The 17,506-nt window shown below is 38.1% G+C and overlaps 2 non-coding genes across 2 annotated transcripts; one reads left to right on the top strand and one right to left on the bottom strand.

The window, feature by feature from the left end:
- Positions 1–2,262: 2,262 nt before the first annotated feature.
- On the bottom strand, positions 2,263–2,336 carry TRNAT-AGU (transfer RNA threonine (anticodon AGU)). The gene has a single exon. It is a non-coding gene; the product is annotated as a tRNA-Thr (tRNA).
- Positions 2,337–11,379: 9,043 nt separating this feature from the next.
- Positions 11,380–11,453, top strand: TRNAT-AGU (transfer RNA threonine (anticodon AGU)). Its single transcript has one exon. It is a non-coding gene; the product is annotated as a tRNA-Thr (tRNA).
- Positions 11,454–17,506: the final 6,053 nt, after the last annotated feature.

The following is a 17,506-nucleotide window of genomic DNA, read 5'->3' as shown; positions in this document are numbered from 1 at the left end:
CTATGGACCTGTAAAGGTCATTTTTTTCACGTTTTCGGCAGCTTAAACTTCGAAAGGAAGCATTTGTGCACCCATGTTGGTCAATACTTTTTGTCTTATCTTGGTGTCAGGAATCACCTCCCAAACATTGTCGGTGTTGTTTTGAAACACCCTGTATAAAAGAAGTCCTAATTGACTACCCTGATCAACCCCAGGCCAAACCGTTTAAGGTAGAAATTTAACATTTGCACAGGGTACAGGATTTGTGAGGTAATATACCACTAAGGAAGGATTTTTGGAAGTTCGACGTGGAATCCCTTAACGCAAGAGTAATGAAATTTAGTATTTGGACTCTTCATTTAAAATAATGAAGGACATTCTATAGCGTTATTCTAAAAGGAAAGAAAAAAGTGATGGGAAGATTTATTAAGATGCACTTATGAGATCTTCGAATTTTGTTCAAAATGTTGAGTGTAGACAAATACTGTATTAAAGAGGCAGAAAAAGGAACAGTAGCACATGGGGCGTTTGCTAGTATAATATAAAAGAGTAAAAGTCGATCCTCTTTGGGGACAAACCTTGAAAGTCGAAGGATTGTGTTCAGAACTTAAGGCTCCATCAGGAGAGTACCGACGCAGAGGTCCACTGGGTCCAGAGCCCACAAAACTTTATACGTCGATATACATTTTGCACATTATTAATAAAACTAGATTTATTTAATAGAGAAATGATTGGTGTTGCCTAAAGATCTGATCTTACATTTCATCTGTACTCTTTCTTTCTTTTGTAAAACAACGTAGTTCCATCATGTGTAGCAGTACATAACAATTACTTATCCTCTTTTTGGGTGGAGAATAACACTCGTTCAATAATACGTATGTGAAGTGTATTATAGTATTTGACCCACCCCCTAAAACTTTGAACTTCTTCCAAGAAAAATTTTTGGGTGTGCATCGGGCTCAATATTTTCTTGACTTCTACACCCATGAAAGTAATATGCAGTACTGAGCACACACCCTGACCTCTTTACAGGAATTAATTAGTATTGCCGCGAGGCGAGCAAGTCATCGTCTCGTCTCATCTCGAAAACAAGACTAGAAGCACATTTTAAATTCGAGGCGAGACAAATAACATTAGAACTCTCGTCCCGTTTTCGACACGACATGAGGAAATCTTCCAATTTCATGGCAACACTAGTCGATTCACGTTTTAGAACTCAAACACGGTTTTGTGGCCCCGTGTAGAGTAATCGCAAACCCTATCGCCTTCAGTGCGAGCGGTCCCGGGTTCGATTCCCGGTAGGGACACTCGGTCGGAAAAGTGTAATAGCTTTTACAGGCCAGCCATCCTGAATGACGTTTTCCTAATTCAAATCAGGCAAATGTAGGGATGGTACGGAACATAATGTCCCAGGCCGCTTCCTTCCTTCCTCTGCAATTCCCCGGTCATTGTGATTGCCAAGGGACGTCATCCCTCATATCTGTGACGGGCTAAATTGTCTTAGATCTGAAAGCCCAGGAATTCCTAATCCTAATCAAACACTGTTTTATTGTCATCTTATTCATAGTATAAAAACTATCAATTGATAAAGTAATTGGACGAACAAAATGAAGAACATTTATCAACATTTAAAGATACGGAAGTCATCAAACAATATATTCGAATAATAAATATAGTTTAATTGTTCTTACATATTACACTTTTTTTTTTTTGACTTTTCGTGACCCAGAAGGAAAATGAAATGAAATGAAATCTTTGAGTTTTACGTCCCACGGTTATGCCGGTTAGGCTAAAGGAGACGGTGATAATGAGAAATGAGTGAAATGGTGGAATGAAGAAAGTGGGAGGAAACGGGAGAACCCCTAGAAAACTCACGCACACGGTGGATCCAGAAGGATTATGACAACTTGTAGATGATCTTGAGAAAAAAAATCTGGGCATAAATTTCATACATTAATTTACAAAACGAGACGAGAAAGATATTGAGACGAGATACGCTTTTAGAGATTCGAGACCAGAGGAGATTTCTATAAAATTTAGGTGACGATACGAGAAAACCTCATGGGCGACACTAATTCCTGCATAATTTGTTGTTGTTGGATTGGAGCCAGACTGGAGAGTTCGTTTCACAGTTCAACAGATTGAAAAGTAGTGTACATTAAAATCGAATACGGAAGTAGTTTTACACCAGTGGTGAGATTTATACGTAAGGAAGATAAACATGAATCTCACAGCCACGATCTGGTTTCCCTCAGCAAATTAATGAAACTTAAAATTAATGGTAGGCACCGGCGGGATTCGAACCCACGATCTCCTGTTTACTAGACAGGCGCTTTAACCAACTAAGCCACGGCGCCTTGTTAAACAAAGAAACTTTCCCAATATTTCGATTGTAGTGTTTAATTGTTCAGAGCAGAAATTGGACATTAGAAAGGAAATGAATAAAAGCAAAAGAAAGAAAAAAGAAAGCATTCCAATATAAGCTATTTAAGTTTTACGTCCCACGATTATGCCGTGAAGGTTGAAGGAGAAGTGATGGTGAGAATGAATGAATGAATGGCGTAATGAGGGAAACGGGAGAACCTGCACACATGGTGCTTGCCCATCACTAAACTCATTTGTCATAAACTGCAATCGAACCAGGGATCCTACGCAGCAGTCGGGAATGTTCTATCACTGAACCATCGCGTAGTATTAGTATTTTAATATATAGTTACGTTCAACAGAAAGTGATAGCACAAGGGCGTGATTGACACACTGTATTCTCTCAACTAAATATGTACCCGATGATTTCAAGCCAGAGATTAGCAAAGAACGTGCGTATCAGCTGGCCCTGGAATTGACAGAGACCAAGCTTAGTCGTTATTAATATTATTCTGCTCTTCATGTTTTGATAGGCGATTTTTTAAAAGAACGTTTATCTTTTTTTCCTCTTTTTTTCCTAATTTTCCTGATTTGTGCGGCACTGGTGGATCTAAGCTACGTCCCCTGTTTTTTGAACAACAAAAATAATTGAAACTATTATTTCTATATTTTTGAAAGTTTATAGTAAGCGTTTTATTCTTATTGGAAAATTTTTGAAACATTAGATGTTGTTTCATCTGCAATTTTTCTGTTATGAAATATGTAAAACAATAGTTGAGGTCCACAATTACAACGTCCAACCTACCTATAATATCAATCTGGAGAGGGTTAAAGTTGGAAACGTCTGCAAGACCCAAGAAAAATTGTAAACTCGTGATATGCCTATTATTCTCTGGAGTCTGGCTGCTCCCCTCAGTTTTTATCTTCTAGATCCGCTACTGCTAGGAGACTCTCAACTGAACAAATATCAAAGGAACTCATTACAACGTCATCTATCACGAATGGAATTGAGGAAAAGGTTTCGAATAAAATTTACTTAAGTTTCCTCATAGAATCCGAATCTATAATAATAATAATAATAATAATAATAATTAGTTTTTTTTTTATTTCCAAATTTGTCCCCAACCGTACTCCCAAGGGGGACGTAGCAGGCTAATTTTATCACGAGTAAATTCCTCCCCTCAAGATATTAAGCTTTATTTCGAATATTTATTTCGTTCGATTCTTATTTTAACAGATAGTTTGCTGTCTCAAGTTAAAAACTTCGCCCTATTTCAAGGTTGATTTTCAGTTTAGCGTTCCTTTCAGCAGCGATGCTATATGAGACGTGAACCTACTGACATAAGTTTCCGCCGGAAATCGAACCCAGGTCTCCCACGCCAAAGGCGCGCGCGCTAACCGCTTAGCCACGAAGGAGCTCACACCTATTTCTGTTCAGACATAATTCAATCTATAGGTCTGAAACGATTGATTCTACGAAAAATAATCTAAGGACTATTTTGTATAACTTTATAATTCACAATATTCCTCATAGCAATTTTCTTCGAGAAATAGATAATTTTCGAGATAATTGCGAAAAACTAGAATCCATCTCCACCCCCACCCCGAAAAAAACGGCTCAAATCAACAGTATTTTTTTTAGGATATGCTGAGGACATCAGGATAAAGGTCTCCACAAAAATCCAGCTTATGCGGATTTTCTTTTTCGAAGTTTTTATCCTTTTTTGTCTGATTTTCCTGTGCTATACCGTCTCATGTAAAGTATGTTTTGTACTGGGAATTGAACGAATTATAAAATAAGAGGAACTAACTGTTTCTCTTTTCATGAGTAACAGAAACTCATCATCTTCATTTAACATTGTGTAGTGTTAATAAGTTAGAACACTAACACTTGCAGTGCTAATTAGTGAAAAAGTATAATTTCATTTTCACATCCATGGGTTAACTTGCATCACGATGTCAGGAAGAACAGTAGCACGTGAAAGTGACGTCAGATGCATTATAATAAAGAATCGATCACTGAAAATCTAACGTAACTTACTTGTATCTCAGCTGAAATTGCAGTGTAATGTTACTTCATCGGTTTAATTAATGTCGAAGATACTTGGTATAGATATAGATATACAGGGGCTCTGAGAAATCCCTGTACTCCTGGATTTAAGTATTGTCAGTGTAAGTTTAACTGTGGTATTGGTAACACTGTTTTCATAGTCACAGACAGCACTGTCTAGTACAAGGATGTTATAAAATAGAGGATCTGCCCATACGTATCTTCAACATATGAACTGAATGAAGCCAACAAACAACCGAGCCTCGTCTGATCCGGCACGTTTGATTGGCTACTCTCGCTTCCGCCATGATTGTTGGCTCTAACCATTGCTCTTAATGGCGCGCAGCGGGCGGAGTAGGTGTGGCGAAAGTGTGACGTATGGCTTCACGATTTTGTGGTATGGGCAGATCCTCTATTTTATAACATCCTTGGTCTAGTATCTCTGCTTTCAAGCATTGTTTGTATTCCAGTATTCAATATATTCAGGTGCGTAATTTCCTTAATGAACAACTCCCAGACCGCTGGATTTGGCTCTGAACTTGACTAATGACTTGTGGAGATGGTCAAGTGAAGCGTTTCTGATCGTCAGTGCAGGAAAGATAAAAAATTGCGCGAAAATATGGAGGAAGCCTTTCAAACGATAACTCTTCAGATTCTGCAACGTGTCACACATGTTGCCAAGCGCGCCCCCAGAAATTTTTGTTGGGTGGGGTCCAAGCTTTTTTTTGGGGGGGGGGTTTCCAATACTACAAGCCACTACGTCTATGTACGGTGTCCTCGTAGTATTAAACGGATATTATTCTGCACCCGAAAAGACGATAAGTAATTATAAAATACTTCCACTTATATTTTCAGGAAAAAAAATATAAGAGAAAGAGTACAGATGAAGTGCAAGATCAATCATTTCCCTGTTAGACAAGAATAATTTTATTGAGCGACTGTGTAAATGTATGTTGAATTAGGAAATTTTGGGAGGTCCGGTCCCGGTGATCACTCCGTGGGCGCGTGCACCCGTGCATATAACCTATATTTAAGTACTCAACTATAATATGTACTATATCCGCAAACTGAATATATACACATTTTTTTAATGTTGAGAAAAAACTATTTTGCTCTTGTGAGCCGCAAACCGGGACATTCATGCGTCCCAACATTAATTTTCGGGATGCCAGGATGCAGATGTCGATTCCAATTTGATCGCAGAAATTCTGAAACGTATTGCAACCCTATTCCAGTCTTCTATAGATTATTTTTGTTAATATTTTTTACGTACTTTTATTACCACATCTCTCAACGCCTGCCATTTTTGGTGTTGTCCAGTGGCGTATTTACGATTTTGTTTCGGGGAGGGCTTTGCTAACTTTCGGGGGGGGGGACTTTGCCTGAAAATGTGAAAATTCTGCAAGATATTTAATATATTTTACTATAGTAAGTAAGATTTCGGTGGGGGCTTAAGCCCGGAAGCCCCCTCCCTAAATACGCCACTGGTGTTGTCGATTTCTGGAAGTATGGAAACACCTCCACTTCTTCATAAACGTTGTTAATTATTTTATACAACTTGTGAATTTTATGTTCCACACTTCATGCAGCCATGGCTGAACCTCGCCCGCTTCAATAAAGACATTTTCATTTCATTCATTTCATGTTCATTTAGGCATCTTCCTTGGTTTCAGGTCTTTATTGGTTTGTTTAATTAAGATTTGAGTGTAAAGTCTTCTCTTGCCTCTTGCACTTCTTCGGCTTTTCTTATATATATATATATATATATATAATGACCATGAACTTTATTTTTAATCTCCAACTTCCTCTTGTTGTATTCATTTCCTTCTAACTGCTGTCATGCTAGAAGTGACGTGGACTACTCCATAAAAAGACACTTCATTAACAGCATTGAAGAGAGGATTAGGAAAATAGTGAGAAAGGAAAATATGAAAAAAATCCATGAGTAGTTAAAGAGAAATACATACAATAAGAGGAACCAAGAGTACAGAAGGAGAAGAGAGACCAAGGAAAGAGGAAGATGAAATGAAACGGAAGTAGGAAAATTAGGAAATAAAAGGGCAAAGGAGAAAATAATGTGGTGACGAATAGAAAGTATGAGGAAAGACAAGACATAATAATAATAAAAAAAGAATGCTCAAGAAAATGGGAAGTATATCGACGTACAGGAAAGGAAGCAAGAGGTTATTGGAGATACTAAGGGAGAAGGAGAAGAGGTAGAAAAACGGAGAAAAGGAGTAATCCATAGAATCCAATGCAGTGAGTGTGATATGTGCTCTGTTGTAGAAACAGGTAAGAAACTAAAGGAGCGAATTAAACAACATATGGACGACATAAGGCTAAGAGACAGAAATGCAATCTACAAACACTTAACGGGCACAGGTAAAGCGGTGATTTACGATAAGGTGAAGATCTGAAGATGCTAAGCCAAGAAGACAGAAGGATAGTCAGGTGATGGAAAAAGGGAAGGTTCATTGAAATCGAAAATGATAATGTGATGAACTTAGGGCCTACCCTAGATAATTTGCAAACCCATGCAATGGCATAATTTGTCGCTCTCCTTCTCCAGAAAGAACGAATCTTAAAACCCACATTTTAAGTATGCTGTCCCATCATGAATGACAAAGGGAAGGCAAAGCACACTCGCACTCAGAAAGCCTTAAACACTACAAATACAATCGCGTCGTATCTATTTTTTCTTTAAATAATAATATATTATGTTAGTGAAAGATAAAGCAAATACATTTCCAGAGGAAATATTGTAATCCTTTTTTAGAATTCAATATCGAGCTTCAATCTCAATATATCAGTTTGCAATTCCACTGCAACTAGTATTTTTATCTTTATTTCTCGATTTTCCTTGCACATCTGTTAACAAAAATTTAAAAACTTGTTTACACCTTCAATGATAAGGAACTTGTTTGTGACAAAGACAAGACTAGTCTTCATATCAAAATTGTGATAACTAACTAAATGGAACAGGTGTTCGCTACTGTTCGAGAATTGAGTTCTTATATTTGACAACAATCAAACAATTCATGCTGGGATTCATTTGATCATTTGCTTTAGCACTGTCCATGTGATCTGTAACTAATGCTACCTAAACATGATTTATGAATGTAGTATTCAAATAGAAGGTCAGCTTAGTAAATTTAACTACCGCCATCATGAAGTCTATTTCCAACAAGAAATATTTATTTTAAAAATATATACGTAGTTACGACAGATTTTGCCGCCCCTCGAAACATGCCACCCGGTGCAAATGCACATAAGATAGAGCTGGCTATGGATGAACTGGAGCTCAAGAATTAAAATTAGTAAACAGTCGAATAAGTTATTAAGAAATCTAAAGAGATAAATAATTATAGAAGTATATATATATATATATTTGTAAATTCAGCCTAGTAAATTATAAGTCATTGAAATCTTGCTTTCAGTTTAACGTCCAACGATTATGACCTTGAGGCTAAGGGAGACGATGATTAAAACAAGTGAATGATGATGGAAGAATTGGTGGAATGTGAACGTGGGAGGAAACAGGAGTACCTGAGAAAACGTACGAACACAGTATTGCCCCCCTCCAAACTTACGTGATCAGGATTCGAACCCAGGGACTCCATGCACCAGAAGCAAGCACTCTATCAGTGAACCACCGTGACCCCTTCTTAGTCATTGAATGTGTGTGTGTATAGTCTGAGCAGGGGTTTAGAAGCTTTTGTATTTGTTTTGGTGCTGTAAGGTAAAAAAAAAAAAAAAAAAATGAAATGAAGTCTTTAAGTTTTACGTACCACGTAGGCTAAAGGAGACGGTGATGGTGAGTGAAATGGTGCAATGATGAAAGTGAGAGAACCCCGAGAAAACCCACGAGCACGGTGTTTGTCCACCACACGGCACGAGCTGGGATCGAACCAAGGACCCCAAGCACCGGAGGTGAACGCTCTACCACTTTTTTTTTTTAAACTTCCTGACTTATTTTCTACTTCAACCACTTTTCAGGACTACTAGACACGACAGGGACACGAACACAGAAGCATCGAGGACAGTTAAAATTCCACCCTTGCTCTTCAGAGGGACTCGAACCCCCAATGGGCTTCACCTCACGACCATCAGCCTAACGCCTCAGACCGCTCGGCTACACCCACCGGCTACCACTGAGCCACCGCGCCCCCAATGCTGCTGTAAGGTATCAACTGTCAGCTATCAATCAGATTACGAGAACTTTTAGTTGCCTCTTAGTATTTATTTAATCTGTTGATAATTGTCATGTATGTAGAGACCTGCACGGGCCGGGGCTGGCCCGAGGCCCGAAGCCCGAAGCCCGGCCCGGCCCGCGGGCCGGGCTTGGGCGGGCCGACTCTGTTATTTCTTTGGGCCGGGCCGGGCTTGGGCGGGCCGACACTGTTATTTCTTTGGGCCGGGCCGGGCTTGGGCTGGCCGACACTAATTTCTCTTGAGGTCGGGCTGGGCTGGGGCCGATCAATTGCAATTCTTTAATAATTAATTACTTTCGTTAAACGATAATTGGAATAAAGCCAAACGTTGAAGAAGTGTGTCCATGAAAAATGTTACAAAGAATGCAATAGCTATTTACATTTTGTGTTGCTTAGCGGTTCCACTTCCACTATAGAGGATTGCAGGCATTATGCGGTAAATTGAGCTCTGACCTTGACCTTCACTGAACTCAAAATATAAAAAGGAGGGGTGGGAATGTTTTGCCTGTCGCTCAACAATATTGCCATCTTCACTTTATGCTAAAAATCAATAAGGTTAGATTTTTATTACAGGGAATGGAGTTTTTGTTCTCTCGATGACAGGCAAAATTCTAGGAGGCAATGGTACCATTCGGGAGGCAAGCGTCAGGTTGTGAACCAAAGTTTAGAAAATGTTTCTGAGGGTTCGGTCAAATTTAGTACTAAATTTTGAGAAAGATTGGGGCTCGAGCTAATTTTTTTAAAAAAATTATCGGGCCGGGGTCGGGCCAAAAACTTTTAAAATTTATCGGGCCCGGGCCGGGCTTGGGCCAAGAATTTTTAAAAACTTATCGGGCCGGGCCGGGCTCGGGCCGAAAATCTCCAAAACTTTTCGGGCCCGGGCTGGGCCGGGCCTAGGTACGTTCGGGCTGGATTGGGCTCGGGCCGAAAAATTCGGCCCGTGCAGGTCTCTACATGTATGTTATATGAAATGACATAGTTACGCCGGCTATGCTAAAGGAGATGGTAATGATGAGAATCGAATGAAATCATGGAATGAAGAAAGTGGGAGAAAACGAGATAACCCGAGAAATCCTATTCACACGGTGTTTGTTCCTCACAAAGCCCACTTGACGCAAACTGGGATCGAACCAGGGAGCCTACGCACCAGAGTTGAACATTCTACCACTGAGCCATCACGGCCCACTCATGTATGTTCTAGTGTTTGATGAAGCCAAGCGTTTATTTGGCGAAACTGTCACAAGATATTAGTTTTAAAATAAAATTGGTTTGTTTTGCTCGACAATTAGTTTATTATTTAATTCAAAAATTATAACACATGAAATTAATTTATTTCCACCTTTAGATTAGTTTGCATATAGAAGGATAAATGAATAAAAAAAATGAGGAACGAAAAAATCTTATCAATTTGTGAAATATAAGTAGACTAAAAACTCCATTCAATTGCTATTCTTTTCCAGTTGTTTTGCAACTGTGCTAACAGATGAAGATAATAAAGCGGTTTAATTTTGAAAGAAAGGACAGAACAAAGCGTTTGTGTTCACGTGAAGTTCTCTTCTTCTAACTTGCAGGGAAACTGCATTTCTAGTTGTGCATGTGGACAGTGCATGGCTGAAGAAGCGAGTCGACAGCTGTTTTCGAATGCAACTGTTCCACCGCCGATGCACGTGGACCAGTCATTAATTCCACCTTCACATTCTTACCTCGAAAAACTGGTGCATCCACCTCTCCTAGCCACTGGTGTTACGAGCATTTCCTATTAATAACCATCTTTCTCTGGTAACTGGTTCTATGAATATGCGTTTACACGTAATGACTTCTGTTAATGTCAGGTCATTAGCATTCATTAGTGTTAGCAAATATTGTTGCAAACCTATCTGGGAAAAGAATATTGTAACGTGTTTGTTCTATTGAAATTGGTTAAATCAGGATACGAAGTAATCTTGGCATATAGTGTACTTTGATGTTCATGGTCTCGGAACTGATTCCCAGTCGACATATGGAATTTTCGGTGTTACTAGTGAACAGTGACGACAATAGGAGGGGCAAGAGAGTGGACGACTCCTGGTAACATCAACTTTCCTCCTAGACAAGAATGTTGAACTGTTGGTCAACTATTACTTTTCGGTTTAGAAATAATAATAATAATAATAATAATAATAATAATAATAATAATAATAATAATAATAATAATAATAATAATAATAATAATAATAACTGATGCCTCCCCATAATTTCTCTACTTCTTCACTTGCTCCTTCCCCAAGAGGTACCGCTTCCCCCTGCGGGCGACAATGTTGAGGCCTATATTCGAGTTCTCTTGACATGTTTATGAAATACGCAATCTTCAAAATTATCCAATTTTTTTAGGATTTAGGATTTAGATTTCTGTGCTTTCGGCATCTATGACTATTTAGTCCGTCACGTAGGAGGGATGATGTCCCTCGGTGAGCACACTATCCGGGGGAAGGGAAGGAAGGAAGCAGCTTCCCTGGAAAATCGTTTTACACTTTTTCAACCGAGTTCCCTCCACCGGGAATCGAGCCCGGGACCGCACGCACCGAAGGCAAAATTATCCAAATTGTCATTTTATATAACGTAATCTTGGCATTTATAGATAGGAGCTTCTGGGCTCAACTCCAGTCCCCCATTCTCAGTACGACCTTGGTAACATCTTTAACCAAGAGGAAGCATTTCATGATTCACTAGACATGAACAGTCTTTAACAGGTGTTCACAACCACAAGATAGTTTTCATAGAACCCAGTAAAACCGTGGCGCCGTGGCTTAGTTGGTTAAAGCGCCTGTCTAGTAAACAGGAGATCGTGGGTTCGAATCCCACCGGTGCCTATTGTCATATTTTAACTATAATTCATTACTACAGTAAAGGATTTTTGAATTTATTTACAGTCTTCTCTACGAGGAACCGTTAATGCTAGTAGTAGTACCTATCACTATTACATGTACTGTACATGCCCTTTCGTAATAAATTTCTTATTTTTTCTTAAATATTACACTTAATGTGGATTTAGACAGACATAGGCCTATTTGATTACATGTATCTTAAATTGGAATACGTATTTAAATTCATTTCCAAATCTTTGAATGAATATAAAATTACATCTAGAAGAATATATCTGTAAATATATTCTTGCATAGCTTGATAAACTTATTGATAAGTATACAAACTTATGTATTGATAAGACTTTACGTTTACTTTTCGTTACTGACAGATTTTTTCTCATTTAACGTGAAAAAAAAACGACTCTTTACCTACTTTTTCGTGCATCATTAAGATATTCCTAATACGAAGCGTAACTCAAATATTATATTACGAGCTGTAGCGTTATTTCGAGTTTCGCCCCGGAGGGGAGGAGATGCTCGATAGATGTAAGAGTGTCATTTTTTTTTATTATATAATTGATTAAAAAGTATAGACTTCTCAAACTCAGGGAGAGAAATTTCCCCTTGGCTTTCTCAAAATGACACTCCTGATTATAAGATGGACTTCTAAATTATCACCTCCACCACCGATAGAAATCTCGGGTGCTAAGTCACAGAGTTCCATTTCCAGTCACTTCCAGTTATGTATCACTAGAGCGACTGCGCCCATTCGTGAAGGCTAGGCTCTACACGAATCATAGAATTGGTTTCCGTTACGTCAAAGTAACCTTGCCGTTACGTGTGATGCATCGGAAGAATTCGGTACGATTCGTGTAGCTGCCTTCCGAACCCACACTTGAGAAAAAGTGTAACAGAAGAAGTACAGAAACAACGTTGCCAAACTTAGAAGACAAGCCAAACCGAGCGACAAAAACAGCACTTCAAGGATTATAACACGAACAATAACAATTATTCGAATTAAATGGTACAACAATAATAGCAAAAACATAACGACAACAATAATAACAACAAAACGTAACTAAACGGTACTCATACCTTAGGACATGTTCTCTATATAGCGCTAGAGACGACACTGGCAAAATTTCATGCATAGGGGTTGACGACTGGGACATACCTTCGCGTTCTATTGGTTGATGAAATTGAAAAAATCTAGGCGAAGCTTCACCACTCGTCGCGATCACTTTTTTATATATAGAAAAAGAAAAATATTTTCTCCACGTATATGTAGGGGACTAAGTCAAATTGAAACTTGTACCGAAGTTATGAACTTGTGTATTCTGTGGTAAGAAATTAACAACATGTTAAACTTGCAATTCTTTTTTTTTCTTTTCAAAAACGTATCTTGGGTTTAACTTCCTTTGCACAAGCACCCGAGAAGTATCGTTTATAGTGTGTCTCAAAAGTCCCCTGACATAAGCGTAACTCTGTTATTATCAGAGTTACAACAAAATGTAAGAAGAGAGACCGTCTTCAAACATAATGTTTTCAATCTAAAGTGAAAGAATTTTTAAAATCGGACGAGCCGTTTGGGCTGTACACTCTTTATGCGTTCAATGTTAAATGAAAATGCAATGTTGCCATTTACCGGAACCCACAACCGTTAGTGAATGAAGTTACTGTCTTTGACGCTAATGTGTTGATAGCTAGTCTCCATTTCAAACATGTCCCCATTCACCATACTCTTACAAAATTTATCCACCTACCGGTAAATGGCAACGTTGCATTCTCATTTAACATTTTGTGCATAAAGAGTGCACAGCCCAAACGGTTCGTCTGATTTAAAAACATCCTTTACTTAGATTGAAAACATCACATTTGAAGACGATTTCCCCTCTTACATTTTGTTGTAACTCTGATAATAACAGTTACTCTATGTCAGGGGACTTTTGAGACACCCTGTATATTGAAACTAGTAAGAAACACATGCAGGCGAACTTTGCTTGCTAGTAACAATGCTGATAGTGGCGGCCTTGAGGTTTTGAGGTTGAAGGTTTAGTTCATGTGTATACAAACATTTACGCCTTTTTGTCACATCCAAAGAAAGAAAGTGAACAAAACTATTACCCTCCCACCTCGTATGCCTCCGACTGATATCCTTCAGACTGAACAATTGTTCGTGTGCGAACACAACCTCACTCATAGATTTACAACAAAGTGCGTTCCATCCGAGTCACAGAGCTATAGAAGGCTTTCCATGTTTACCATTTACGGATGTTAGCGTGCGTGAGCAGACAACAGACAATTTTATATAAGCTGTTTCTTACTGTTCCGCAGAATTGATGGTTGTAGTCAGTGCTTCATGCTTGGCAACCTCAATGTAACTCACCTCAATATTGGACTGGGAAATTTGGCTGTCTGTTGTTCGGAGGACCCCTGCTAATGAGTGAATACTCTATATAGTCGTTTCTCAAATTTTGGTCCGCGGATCACTAGTGATTCTTTTTGGTTCTCTTAGACTGAACATTAGTTCAAAATAGACAGAAAAAAATAAAATCCAATATGCTCGTACAGATCTAATATATAAAACAGTATGATTTAATAAAGGTTGTAGAAATCTTAACAGCCTGCCGCAATTTCGTCTACACTCGGAGATTTGTGTTTCTTTAATTTCTTCATAGTCATTTCTACTTCCGAGAGGTTAGGCCAGCGTTTCCCAACCTTTTTCAACTTGCGGCACACTACGGGTGTTACTTGAATTCTCATGGCACACTTATAGATATTATTATTTGTAAATATAAAACACAGTGATATTTTTCTGTGATTATTGATCTCCTTCTCACAGAGAAGAAAGCTCGATCACTGGTTTTTCCCCGTGGTAAATCATTATGCTTATCTTTCATTCTAATTTAAAAATAGAAAACAATTGCAATGAAATATTGGACTCAGGATTTTAAAAATGCGCTTTCTTTTTAAAAACTGTATCCAACCTTAGGTCACTAAATAACGAACGAACAAACAAATCTCTAATACTTTTAAAACACAAATGTAAGTAATTTGTCGAAAGGATTGAATGATATTTTAAATTTTCAAGTTACGAAATAGTCTGCAACAATAAAGAAGCAATAATGCTCATAACAATGATAACACATACTTTTTTCAACATTAGAAATGTACAGAACAGTAACACGGTATGAAACTTAAAATTGTAGATTCATAGTGGATAAAATTAATAATTTTGTTTCGATTCCTCACGGCACATCAGCGGCCTATTCACGGCACACCGGTTGGGAAACGCTGGGTTAGGCTCTGGAATATACGCTTCTGCTGTGTTTTGATTGCGTGTTAAGCAAATCGTCAAAGAAATCTTTCAATGTATTCAAGATGTTATCTGTATCAGTGAGAATTGTTTCGTCGACTTTCTTTGATACATAAGCGCGAGGTCGATAGCCTTTCTTGAATTCGTTGATGTCTTTATATGTCCCGAATGTTTCTGTTTTTACTATTATCTTCAAGTTTATTAATTTTAGGTTCCAAAAAAAAAAAAAAAAAAAAAAATCGCGTTTCTTTGTTCTAAAAGTTTTGAAAGTTTCCCGCGCATCAGAGGCATACGCGAAGTGGGTTTGGTTTGTATACAGAATGTTTCAAAGCAACACCGACAATGTTTGGGAGGTGATTCCTGACACCAAGATAACACAAAAAGTATAGACCAATCTGGGTGCACAAATGCTTCCTTTCGGAGTTATAGGCTGTCGAAAACATGAAAAATGAACTTTAAAGGTTCATAGCTCGAAAAGTATGGGATCTACTGTAGTCGGTTAAGACTTCACTTAGGAACTAATATGTGTCCTATCCCCCACCCCCCAAAATAAACTGTTTCAAAATCCTAAAGTACTCACGCAACAATTTTTATATATGTTAGTAGTAGAAAATTAGTGTAGAACGTTAGGTTAGAAATGTTTAAAAAATAGCACTAGCCAGACGAAAAAAAGGAGGACGAGAGTTTTTCATGTGGTTAAAAACAGTTATTGATTTTGAGTTTAGACAGATTGAAGTTTAGTTAATTGATAAGTAGTAAATGGAACTTGAAAGAAGTTAGATGTAGAGAGGAATTAGATAAAAGAGAATTAGCAGAAATGAGAAATGATTGATAGAAGTAAAGTAAGGAGTTCGTAAGAGTTGTAATTATACTTGTGTAAAAGTGACAATAAATAGCTGAAGGCAAGAAACATATGTAGGCATTGGGCGCTCGTATGTTATAAGAGATATGTTTGTAAACTATCTCAGCAGATAATAAATTAGCGGGAACCTAACCTAACAGTTGTTGTGTTAATTAGAGAACTTATCCTAAATACTGATTAAAGATTATATAAAAGTTTTTACACCTTAAAAATATAGATAGTTGGTGAGTACTTCAAATTATACGCCCGTAGCCAAACTTCCTTCATAAAAATTGTACTGCAGGATTTTGAAACTTGGATATTTGGATAGGGCGCATACTAGTTTCTAAGTAAACTCTTGACCCGACGATAGTAGGACCCATAGTTTTGGAGGTATGGATCTTTAAAGTTCTTTTTTTTCATATTTTTGGCAGCCAATAACTCCGAAAGGAAGCATTTGTGCACCCAGGTTGGTCTATACTTTTTGTCTTATCTTGGTGTCAGGAATCACCTCTCAAATATTGTCGGTGTTGTTTTGAAACACCGTGTATATAAACACCTAAAATTATACGAACTTGGAAGCTTGGGTTCAGGAAATTCTGCGTACGCCACTGCATCGAAATTCCCTTGCGGCCATATGGTTAGGATACGTGTCTTTGTTGTGGGTGACCTGGGTTAGATTCCCGGTGAGAGCTCATATTGGACTCCACGTTAAGCTATAGATCCATGTGTCATATAGCCTTGCTACTGAAGAGGACACTAAACTCCAAATCACATGACCACTGCATCAGACCCTGCCCTACTACTCTCTTTAGATCTGTACGCGTTGCATGTCGCAAGTTATCGGTAAAAGTCGAAACCACCGAAACCTCCGCTAGTGAGAAACAAAATTTCTGACCTAATATTTTTGCATAAAATTGTAAAAGGCCATATATCATGTGAACAGTTACTAAGTCAGATCAATTTTCGCGTACCCTCTAGAACAACACGGTCTAGTGATCTCTTTTACACTCGAGCTGCGAGAGTTAATATTGTCCAAAGGTCCTTTCTAAACCGAATTGTTAGCACGTATAATCAGTTACCAGAAACTGTAGACGTTTTTTTCAAATGAGCATACCTTCAGACAGGGGCGGATCCAGAGGGGGGCGATCGGGGCGATTCCCCCCCCCCCAGAAAAGGAAACTTTCTTATTTTATGTATATAAATAAAACCCATCCCAAAGTTTGGAGCCCTTAAAAGTAGCAGTATGACAACCCACCGCCCCCCCCCAGAAGTCGGTCCTGGATCCGCCCCTGCCTTCAGATCATCTATAAATAAACTATCTTTGTAATGTTGCCATTGTACTGTACCACCTAGAGCTCAAATTGTTATTCTATTGTTATGTTACATAATTGTTACAATGTTTCAGTGTAAAATGGCCTAGTGCTGTATCTGAAACTATTATAAATAAATAAATTCGTTGTTGGTTGCAATTTTATAGATCATTATGCGAGGAAAAGTTAATATAAAATTCGACTTTGGTGTAAATTTTACTTTAAAGATTTAAGAAACAGATTTCATTATCTTCTACGATAAAAACTTAATATATAAATGGAAGAGGTGAAAGTAAATAAATGACAATGAAATATATTATAAGTGAGACCTCGCATGGGCAACGAAGTTTGACGAAAACATGCATTTGCGTTTTACAGGCTTATTTTCTTGTTTCTATACACAACGTCAAATATAATGGCTTTTGTTATTGAATTTCCAAACAACGTCTATTCATGAACTCATCACGCAAGCATTATAAAGAAAGGAGAAAAAAACTGCTTAAAAAGATGTGTTACACAATTAGATCATCCTCTGTCCGGTGAGCGAAAATAGTCATTGTAAATCATAGCCGTAATCATACGTTAAAAA

The sequence above is a fragment of the Thermobia domestica genome, chromosome 2 (genome assembly GCF_964235325.1).
Source record: "Thermobia domestica chromosome 2, izTheDome1.hap1.1, whole genome shotgun sequence".
Taxonomy (NCBI): Eukaryota; Metazoa; Arthropoda; class Insecta; order Zygentoma; family Lepismatidae; genus Thermobia; species Thermobia domestica.
The sequence above is the reverse complement of the archived record's forward strand: the minus strand, read 5'-3'. Positions and strand labels throughout refer to the sequence as shown.